Source organism: Anarrhichthys ocellatus, unplaced genomic scaffold (genome assembly GCF_004355925.1).
Source record: "Anarrhichthys ocellatus isolate YVR2014 unplaced genomic scaffold, GSC_Weel_1.0 scaffold24, whole genome shotgun sequence".
NCBI classification, from domain to species: domain Eukaryota; kingdom Metazoa; phylum Chordata; class Actinopteri; order Perciformes; family Anarhichadidae; genus Anarrhichthys; species Anarrhichthys ocellatus.
In genome coordinates, this window is record NW_022280054.1 from 2,809,548 (window position 1) to 2,820,472 (window position 10,925).

Below are 10,925 nucleotides of genomic sequence, written 5' to 3' on the forward strand. Positions count from 1 at the left end.
ACCTGCCCTTGGGTGCAGTAAACGGGTAGGATGTGATATGTGCAAAGACGTATATTTTGGGGATTGTTTTGCATCATGATAAAAAGTCTATGATCTCATATATCTACCACTGCTGAACCCTCCAGTATACAGCCATTATTGTTAAAATGTCAGTTTTCGTTTTTCTTTTTTTAGATCAGATTAGCTTTTCCGTGCTGGCTGCTTTAACATGTTGAGGAAACGCAGCTCCGACAAGCTCCGGAGTTTTTGACGCTACTATAAATGACCCAAGAGTCCGGAGCGTCTCCCTTTTCACGTCTGGTCAGCCGCGCTGTAAGGAAGGCATCAAAAATAAAAGATCCCTTCTGACTGTGCGCGTGTGTGTGTGCGCGTGTGAGTGTGAGTGTGTGTGTGTGTGCACCCAAGAAAACAGGACGAGACTTCGCCTGCACCTCGATCTGCTCTGCATCTCTCCACCCGGACCGCAGTGGATACAGCCGCCTGTACAGGACTACATCTATAACACAAAGATGTAAAGGTTTTCTTTTTTTTTTTTTTTTTGCTTTTGTACGGCGCGTGTTTCACAGGTCCGTTTGTTTGTAGGAGCACGCGCAGCACTACGCGAAATCACTGCCTGGCTTTCTCTTTGCGCTCTTCTCTCACTGGTTAGTGGGATGCAGGATACGCAGCATCACCGGCATCGTTAACTAAAGCGAACACTATATATAGACCTCCCAGTTCAGCAGGCCTGTCAGATTTTAAGGCAACGTAAGTGGGTGAAGACTAAACGGGGAAACAATAAAACTCTCCGCCGGTGTGGCAAGGACTGCTTTTTTTTTTTTCGGCGGATAAAGTGCGGAGGGGGTAGTCTATTTTCCAAATGTTTGTGATGTGGATGCTTTTTTTATTCACCGGGCGCTCCAATGCCTCATTGAACAAGAAATGATTTGGTCATCTAAAGATCAAATGGAACTGGACTGCTGCTGATGTTCTCGGTAACGCGCTTTATCTGCCCGTATACCTACCCGATGAGTCTCAGTGTGTGGAGGGAGGCGCGGAGCAACATCCAGAGAACTATACAGGGGGGAATTGAGTTACATTGCAATAACGCTTTTCTTGCAAAGAGACGTATCTCTGCGGCCAGGAGACGCTCGCAACAAACCAGAGCTTAACATAATTTTATTTCAGAACTGGACAACATTGGATAACCAGGTAAGACAAGTTTTTAAAGTCAAAATACGCAATGCATTAAAGAGCCTATTGAAAGCTTAAAGGCTTTAATACCAATATGGCAAAGAGAGGGGCTGCGATGCCTCAGTCACTGACTACACCGCCTCTGTGTTTTTGCTAATGCTTCACCGTGCAGCAGAAGTTGTGACACTGATTATGTGTTTGCTAATGGAAAATGTTTAACGGGTCTGATTCGGACTCCAAACACTCGCTCAGAGGGATTTCTGCGTGGTTGTATTCGCCAGTTGCGTCGGTAAACTCCGTCCGTAGCCTAATTGTTGCATGTTGGGCTGAACGGAAAAGGGGTCCTCGTGCAGCAGAGACGGGAGCCCGTGCAGCGGCTCAGATAGCGGCTCTCAATAAGGGCTGTCGTATCGTTAATTGGTAGGAGGCAGAGGACGTTTCAGTCATGACGGACGATGGGACTACTTGCAGTGATAAAGGGTTCAGTTTAAGTGGAGTGATACAGATAAAGTGTAAATTCATTAAGGGAATCATCGATCGCCGTTGTGGTTAAGTGTTGGTTTAACACCTTACGTACGTTCAGTTTGGACTTTTACTGATTGGATTTTTTGCTATTAGGCCACCATTAAAATAATGTAATAACTGAACGTGCTGTTTTGTAGTGAGATTTAGTGAGAGGATGGTTTGGGAAACATATTACCAAATATTTCGCACCACCTTGTGGTTCAACTTAGTGTCTGTTTTTGGCTCCACACTAGCATCCACAGGTTTTTTGCTGTGGATGCCAACCTAAACAAACCCCCTTTTTGTTAATTGTGTCAATTACTTCATGTTATTGAAGCGCAGTGGGGAATTAAAATGTGGGCAGCTTTTGACCGCCAGGCAGCAAATGGTCATCGCCATAAAAGAAAAACGGCAGATGTGGGCTATTTTCAGCAGATGCTTATTAAAGACTGCAGCTGAAAACGTAACTGTGCAAATTATCCTTGTTAATATGACATATACACCAAATAAGACTCAATTATAGTTTCTGATTTACAAATATCAATGATATTTTTATTTGAATGTGATATTTTTATTGGGGTTTGGCTTCCTCTACCTGGACTTTAAGATTGTTATATTTGATCATTTATTTTCTTGTGAACATTTTTTATTTTTACTTTGCTTATTCTCGTTTTTTCAGCAAAATAGTTTCAGCGAACTTTATTGGCAACTCCATGGTAACCACCTGTTAGTGCGACATTGGTGCCAGCTGATGCTTGCATTTCTGCAAGCTCAAGTACTTTGTGTTGATCCCAAAATGAATAAATACTGCATCCATAAACACAAACTGCTTTGCTGGCTGTCTTGTTATAAGTCAGATATTTGCTCGACAGAATCAATTTCATGTTCATAAGTTTATCTGCAGCTTGGCAATTTGGGTTCAGGCAGTATATGATGCCAAATGCTACAGCTGATGCCCTAAAGGAACACTTCATTTTTGACAACTAATTAATTGGAAATGGTGATCATCTTGGCTTGGCTAGATGCCATTATGGATTGGGTGCCTATCAATAATTTATTGTCTTGTAAATCTAGTTCTGGAGTTTTTGTTCCCAAGCAGAGAGTGAGTTGTGAAAGCCAGCAGTAGGCGACCAACATGTGGGGAATAGTCATTAGGATGACCTAATTAACAATAATTTGCTGTTACTGGTCAATCATTTACACAAATTACAGCTGCTGCCAGATGGTTCAATAAAAAAAAAGGAATAAAACTACTTTCTTATTACACCACAACTTAAACTGCCACTCCATGACAACCGACCAAACTCATCCCACGGAAGGTACAAAAAAAAAAAGAAGATAAGTTGACCTTGAGTTAAGATAATTTAATCAAGCTGTTCTTTCCTATATGAAGTTTTGGACTCTACATGTATGAAAGTCAATTGTATCTCTTTATGTAATGTAAGGCTATTAGCTAACATTGAGCAAATTACATCTTTAACCGTTCTGAAATGAACCAAGATCACTTCAGTCATCATATTATTGAATTGCTCAGGCTGATAATAGAATATGAACAATCACTGAGGCTTGTGATCGACGTTGATAAAATGCATGTCGGGTGCATGATTAGGACATGATCCAGGCTGGAGGGGTAGTGTAGTCCAGCCCCATATTTCCGTTTTATTCAAGGTTGTCTGAACACACCATAAAAGTGTGTTTTCACTGATTGGAAAAAAACAATGACAACTAATGCGACTGAAACGACCGACAGGTGGTCAAGGCATTATTAAGACATGTTCGCTTTAATTTAGTTTCCTGCTTGTGTTGAAGAATAGACTAGCATATACCTAATTTCTGCTTCATTTTAGTACATATATACATTAAAGTACAAGTTATATGTACATAGGCCTACCGTCGGTGAGGTTTTATGTCCAAGTCTGTTACCCCAGTAGTGGTGTTTATTTCAGTTCGTCACCTGCAGGCTAAAGTTTGTCAGCTGCATATTGTAACTCCAGATTCTATGAGTATAATCGTAGCCATCAAGAGCTGTCGCTACTGGGTTCCACCCTGCACGCATGTGCAGACGTGAAGAGTTTTTTTGCGTCCTTGTGCCCTGCACAGGCCTATCATACGTTGGCATTTGAGACATATAAAGGCTGTGCAACCACAGATCTGCTTTCAATTTAGTCCAGCATCTTCAGCTGGAGGGCCCAGAGTTTAGAGGGCTCATAGAATAGAATCTGGAGTTACGATATGTAATACGCGTTTTATTTCGTATAATCTTTGCCCCTCTAAGACCTGTCGCTATTTGGTTAAGGGCGAAGCTGATGTAGTCTATGCCCCTATGGGACACCAAGGTCCACAAGCAGACAACATACACCAGTTCACAAACTGTAGACGGCATTTAAAAAAGGGCAGGAAGGCAGTGATTGTTCCATAGGTTAACATGGCTATGTTGGGTTGGGCTGCATTTAAAAGCTAAAGCTAGCAAGATGTAGTATTTATAAGCATTCACTTTGAAATAAGGTGTTGACATGTCATAAGCCATTCAACTACATCAACTTGCTTAGATAAATTAGACTGAACAAACTTACTTGTAATGACTATGTAATATACATGCATTATTATTAGTAGTAGTGTCACTGTATTATTAATCAATATAAGTCACCTGGCTGCCTTTTCTGAAGTCAAAGCAGGAGAGAGAGAGAGAGCTCAACTTTTATGAAGGATATTAATTGTATTCATGATCAAACAGATTTGAATGCAATGAACTGACTTACTGTTGCGCATTACTTCAACAGCAAATGTTCAACTACAATTTCTTGTCCTTATTTGAACATTACATTTGTAAGATGATTAAATTATTCGATTGTACTAATATGATACAATTCAAGCAAAAAGGAAATGCACATATTGCCCAGCCCTATTTAGACTAAACCGATAACACGATGTATTCATATTGCTTTCTATTAAGAGCCCTTTGAGGCGGATTTTGGACATTGAGTTGTATAAATTAAATTGATTTGACTCGCTGAAGACATGTAGTGCCTTCTATTATCTTTAAATGCATTCTGTTGATATTACTTTTAACAAACAATCCACTCACAACAGAAAATGTTTAACTTGCTTTTAGTACTGTAGAAAGAGTGGGTGGAGCAGCAGCAGCAGCTCAGCACAGCTTGACATAACTTCAGCATGAGGACAGCACAGACTGGGCTAGTCCAAGTCCCAGACCAGCAGACCTGTTCTCAGGCATGAAAGGGGCTCAGTTAGCACAGGCCTACAGGTAAAGTCTCTGTTACAGATGTTCAGGCTTTTTGTCTTCTGGATTTTTACGCAATATGCCAGATTTCTATTTTTAGTGGCACTAGTAAGGCTTAATTGTTCAGTTTTTGTGCTGCAGGTGCAACGTTTGGTAGATTATATGCCATTTGGTGCAAATTTCATTTCCATGTACTCCTGTTCCTGTGTGTGAATTGCGTGCCTCTGTTTCATGGCTCCATTACTGAGATGGGTGGAGTGGTGCTGCTCACTTTACTCCCTGGCTGCTGTTTATTTGTTTGTGCGCTCCAGAGTTCACTTGTTTGCAATACTGTGCGTTATGAAACGGTTACACAGATAACAGAGCACAATGGGGCATTGTTGACAGCTGGCGTACCTGGAGCAGTAGTTGGCAGTTAGGTTCAACCAAGGGCCAGTTTTTCAGCACATTTTGGGCCAATGATGGTTTATTGTTGCAGCAGAGACACAGATCTTTATGATTTTACTTATTTTGTTTAATGAGTATTGGTCATTTTAATTCACTTGTTAATAGCCCATACATTAACCTGCCTGGATGTATAGTTCCTGTAATATGCATAGATTTACAGCCTACAATAAGCAAATGACTGGAAGTGGATTATGCTTTATATTGTATATACTGTACTTTATTATTTAAAAATTCTACTATATATATATATAGTATATGGTGTGTGTGTGTATGTGTGTGTATATGTGTATATATATTTATATATACAGTATATACACATACCAATCATTAAAAATGTTCTTCGCATCGCCCTATTACTCATGTTGCAGGTTGGCTCTTCCCTAAAATAAGATAGTACACAGATTTTTATAAAGATGAATATTTCTGATTATGATAATTCAGTTTCCTTCTACTTCATACTGTTTTTATTACATGATTGCTAGTAAATGACACTTAGAAAGTAAGGGTAAATACCTCATTTGCGCAAACCTAAGCCTGCTATTAATCATACACAATACATCTGAACCACAGTTCTGATAAGATTTGTAATTCTCATAAATATTTAATTTGCGGCGTATATTGTTGTTCTTAGTGTTGGATCTTAAATTGTCTTGCTTTAGTAATAAGTGCAGCCTGTTTTGTCATCCTTCAGAGAAACATCCATTAAATATATCTCGATGTACAAAATAATTAATCATGTGCACTGAAATAATTATGGCAGTTCGAAACTTTACTAAGCATGTGTTCAGCGAGTGTTGCATGGTATACTAACACTAGAAAAGTATCGCAATACCCTGCTGTTTAAAACATCCGTAGCCCAATTTATTAGTACAGTGTGTATGTGCAGTGGGAGCAGCAGCGCTCTGCTTCCACTCACTGCAAGCACAGTGGGCATGTTTTGCTCTCATATGCACACTGCAAACGGCTCGTCGACAAAGCAGACTCACGGAGCAAAATGTGGCACCAAAGTACTGTAGCCGAGGTTACTTCTGATTAAGGGTAAAACAACAATAGTACGTAAGCTGCTCTATCTGAACCAAAACTCTTCATTGCTCCTACCTTGTCGACGGCAGCGGTGTCGCATTACAGCTCCCCTTTCTGTTCTTACCTTTCATCATGGACGTTTCATGTTGCCATGAGAGCAAAGCTGTCTCCATCTGGGCTGGATGCACTAAACTCTCTACGATGTCCTCAAGTCATGTGATGGTCCATTTGGGACTCCACATGAGAAAAATCCAGAGGTGGTTCGTTGACCTCTGCCTCAATCCAGTTTGACACAAAAGGCGAATGCTGACCACCCTTTCCTCCCTGCAGTCGGACTTGGCATACTGGAAAAAAACCCTGTTTTCTGTCATTGGGGGTTCTCCTTGGGAGAATTACGTCGCACATATCGGTGTACAGACATGTCCCTTTCTGGAGGGGGTGGAATGTGCCAGTCAAAAGTAGTAGTTGGGGAAATGGAAGAATCCCCCATTCCTCCACATAAATTGTCTGGACACAGACAGACACCTCATGGTGACAACATGACAGCGTCGGCGTACATCAACCATCAGGGCGGCGTGTGCTTAGCTCGGCTACAAGAAATAGCCAGGAGTCTTCTGATTTGGTCTCAGAGGCACCCTACTCTCCATCAGAGTAGTTTACGACTATATTACTAGTACAGATGTAGTGGAACAGGTTTGGGAAGGCAAATATTGATCTGTTTGCCTCACAAAAGAATGTGCACTGTGGTTCTCCATAAATACACAGCTCTCCTTTACACATTTTCCCCAGCTCCTCTGATTCCTCGCCTTCTAGCATACATTCAGTGCCTGTCTTCCTGATTATTCGTGGCATTTACAGTTTGTGAACCGGTGTATGTTGCCTGCTTGTGGACCTTGGTGTCACAGTGGGGTATCGACTACATCAGCTATATTTTCCCTTTGCTATAACATCATTGGTTTCATTTGAGCTTTGTGTGGTTTTCTTTGGCATGAGCATCAGAGAAATGTGGGTGTTACATTTCCATAAATTTACAGGTGTGTTACATGAGTGACTACACTGCCAGACTCTCAGGGTTTGTGTGACATTGCCTTCTGAGATCTTGGCTGATTGTGTCGAAGGTTAATCATCAGATGCTCTACTCACAGTGAGGGACAGTGACAATCACTGGTATTTTACGAAGTCTCTTGTCAGACTCCTGTGAGTGGGAAGGAATGCTGTCATGGTCTGCATCACTCCATTTTCATTTAACCAGCTACCAATGCAGCATGCTACACATAGTGTACATTAAATATTGCAATTTTTAAAAAACGTATGCCATTTCTTTCCAGTCTGCTGAGTAGACTTCCTGTTTTCTTCCTTGCCTCCATAGGTCATGTTTAACATATTCATTGTGCTAATATACTGTAGCTGGTGGAGTTGTTTGCTCAAGGTTACACTAAAAATGTCCTTCCCATGATTAACAGCATGCTAATGGATCCAGGTATACGTATCCACCTTGTTATTTCCACTCCTCATACTGTACATATTAGTATTGAAATTTCCCCAGTCAAACAATACCTGTATTCAATCCTATTTGTGCCCAGATGCGGAAAAAAATACTATTTGTTTTGTATGGATTTAATGCAACATGTGATTAACCCACTACGATAACAGCTGCAATCCATACAGCCACGATTGGCTGCCTGCACATCGCTCTGAACACGGATCTGTCTGACCCGGCGGCTTAGCTGCTACCGGTGTCAACAGCGTGAGCAGTGCTAACAACGGCAACAGTGCTGACAGAGGTAACAGTTTTAACTTGGTGGGGGCAAACCGAAAGGGTGAGTGTTACACTTCCGTGATAACGCGGCCCCACATGGGGCGAGTGGACAGCATTATCAGCGGCAATTTCCATTTTAAATCTTTTGCTACGTTTACATCTAGCGCCTAAACTACTCCAGAGTTTTAAACACCCCAAAACAAAATGGCTTGGACATTAATTAATTAATTAATTAATTAATTAATATATAAATGTATTGACCCATAATCTAGTATACTTTGATTTGTAAGTGTTACTTTAAAGTACATTTGATGTTCGCTGTGTGTGTGTCTGTGTGAGAAAGATGGAGCGAGACCTGCAGTGTTGTAACTAAGTTTGAAAAATAAAACGTTTTTTTTTTTTTTTTTTTTTTTTACACGAAATTTGTCTTGAGTATATAGAAGAAGATTATAGAGGCAAATCTGAAGTATCAAGCCCGACCTTTTATTATTAAAGAGTGCTGCACTACTCTGGTTGCTTAGTTAAAGAAAATACAACAATCTACTTCCTTGTTACACCGGCACCTGCATGCCCAGTGTACGTGAATAGTCATGTGATATTTGGTTTTCAGGCGTGCTAGTTTGGACGGAAATAATTTCGAACATGATGCTGAAAGGCCTGTGTGGAAGTAGATCGTTTTAAAACCCCTGTTTTAAACTGAGACATATTAATGTGGATGTAGCCTGAGTGCTGTGCAGAGAAGCGGCAATTAGTTGGGCAAACACAACATCCATTCACGTGATGGGTATCGAATGAAATACTCTGTTGGTATCGGTGTCCCTTTCACGGTACTGGTATTGGTAGCCTACTATTATTGGATTTTCTTTTAACAATAAGATCATTGCCACAAGCAGCGGCATTGACATCGTTTCTGCACAACAAGCAAGGTTGTTGTGTGTGCGTGTGTGTGTGTGTGTGTGTGTGTGTGTGTGTGTGTGTGTGTGCGCGTCTGTGACCGAGTAGGAACCTCAGTTTTTGTCCACCCCTAATCTTGCATGAGCTCTGTGCCCTACTTTTATTGTTTTTTTTTTTTGGTGTATTTGACCAACCACTAGAAGCGGAACTTTACACACTGCTGTACTTGACCGCCTATCAGCTGCTGCTAGACGGGCAGGCTGCTTGGTGAATAGATATGGTGAGTTTTGGCACGATTGCGTGAAGTGTATTATACGACAACTTGTATAATGGTACAGCGCCACCTGTTTTTGAGTTTGAAAGAAGTCTGACGATGCTTCAGAGCGCTGGTTGTATTCATTCAATCGCACACTACAGTGGTTGTTGCAGACACACCTGGCAAAGATCCACTCTCTACTGATTGCACCTTTCTATTTGGAGATGTTATTTCTCACTACCTCTGGCATTTTGTGTGCACAATATTTTGACTGAGATAAATGAGGAGATATTACTTTGTCATGCATCAGAATTGATTTAGGTAAAAATTGATTTACATTTAGTCAGATTCAAATTTTATTCAAATTTAGTCAGATAGTTAAAATTGCAATACCAATGCTATGTGTGAATGGCAAAAGTATGACCTAAATCTTGCTGCCAAGGCACTGCAGGAAAGCCCAATTTGTCTGTACTTTTCCAGGGATCAAAGTCAGTTCACACTATGTTACATTCTGCAAGCATTTACTGTAGTATTCATCTGCATTCGATGGACTTTCAAACTGAAGCAGGAAAGAGCAATGAAACTTTTAATTAGGTCTTAAAACATCCTGTGAACTGCTGTGAAGAAAACATTTTATAGCGAAAAAAAGTGATCAAGATAGATGACGTAGAAAATAAAGTGGAAACAGCTTGAGTAAGCTTAGCTCCTGTTATACCCAATGATTTTAGATCTCTCATTCAAGACCTTGAATACCTATTATTCCTCATTGTTACTCAGCATCTAAGTATTTAGACTTAAACATTTTCAAAGACTGTACAATATAAGCTCAGTGACCACTTTATTAGGTACACTTGTAAAATGTCATGCAATCCAATACAACAGCTCACCCATGAATTCTACCTTTTTAAAGAAGATTAATAATGTTTATTATTTAGGTTGTAGTTTGCGTTGTTGAACAGTCATAGTCATTAATAGTGAGCCGTGCTCTCTATTGGTCTGTTACAACATCAAACCTAAAGAGTAAAAAAACTGTAAAAGTCCACTCAAAAGAGAATAAAAGTTATAGAAAGCCAAGTACAGTTGTCTGCCTCTATTTTGAATAAGTAGCCAGTCTGAGCAAACATGATATTACATCTGCAAGGGTTCATCTGACTGTCCGAGATGATCCATATCCACAGCACTACTTGTCAACTGTTTAGACAGTGATAAACGAGAGGTAGAATATGTGCCAGGCAGGCTGTCATAGATAAAGCACATGCGGGGATTCTGGCCTACATGCTGTCAAGAGAGAACCTAGATGGACACACCATGTATGTATGTGTATGTATATGTATATATATGTATGTATATATATGTATGTATATGTATGTATATGTATGTATATATATGTATATATATATATATATATGTATATATATATGTATATATGTATGTATATGTATGTATATATATATGTATATATGTATGTATATGTATGTATATATATGTATATATGTATATATATGTATGTATGTATATGTATATATGTATATATATGTATGTATGTATATGTATATATGTATATATATGTATGTATATATATGTATGTATATATATGTATGTATATATATGTATGTATATATATGTAT

The 10,925-nt window shown here is 39.8% G+C and overlaps 1 protein-coding gene across 3 annotated transcripts in view; it reads left to right on the forward strand.

The window, feature by feature from the left end:
• The first annotated feature begins 394 nt into the window (after nt 1-394).
• Nucleotides 395-10,925, forward strand: part of grik4 (glutamate receptor, ionotropic, kainate 4) — a 254,553-nt gene continuing 244,022 nt past the window's right edge. For all 3 annotated transcript variants that reach the window (XM_031860591.1, XM_031860593.1, XM_031860592.1), the window contains exon 1: nt 395-1,191. The gene's annotated coding sequence lies outside the window, so the exon portion shown is untranslated. The remainder of the gene's footprint in view (nt 1,192-10,925) is intronic.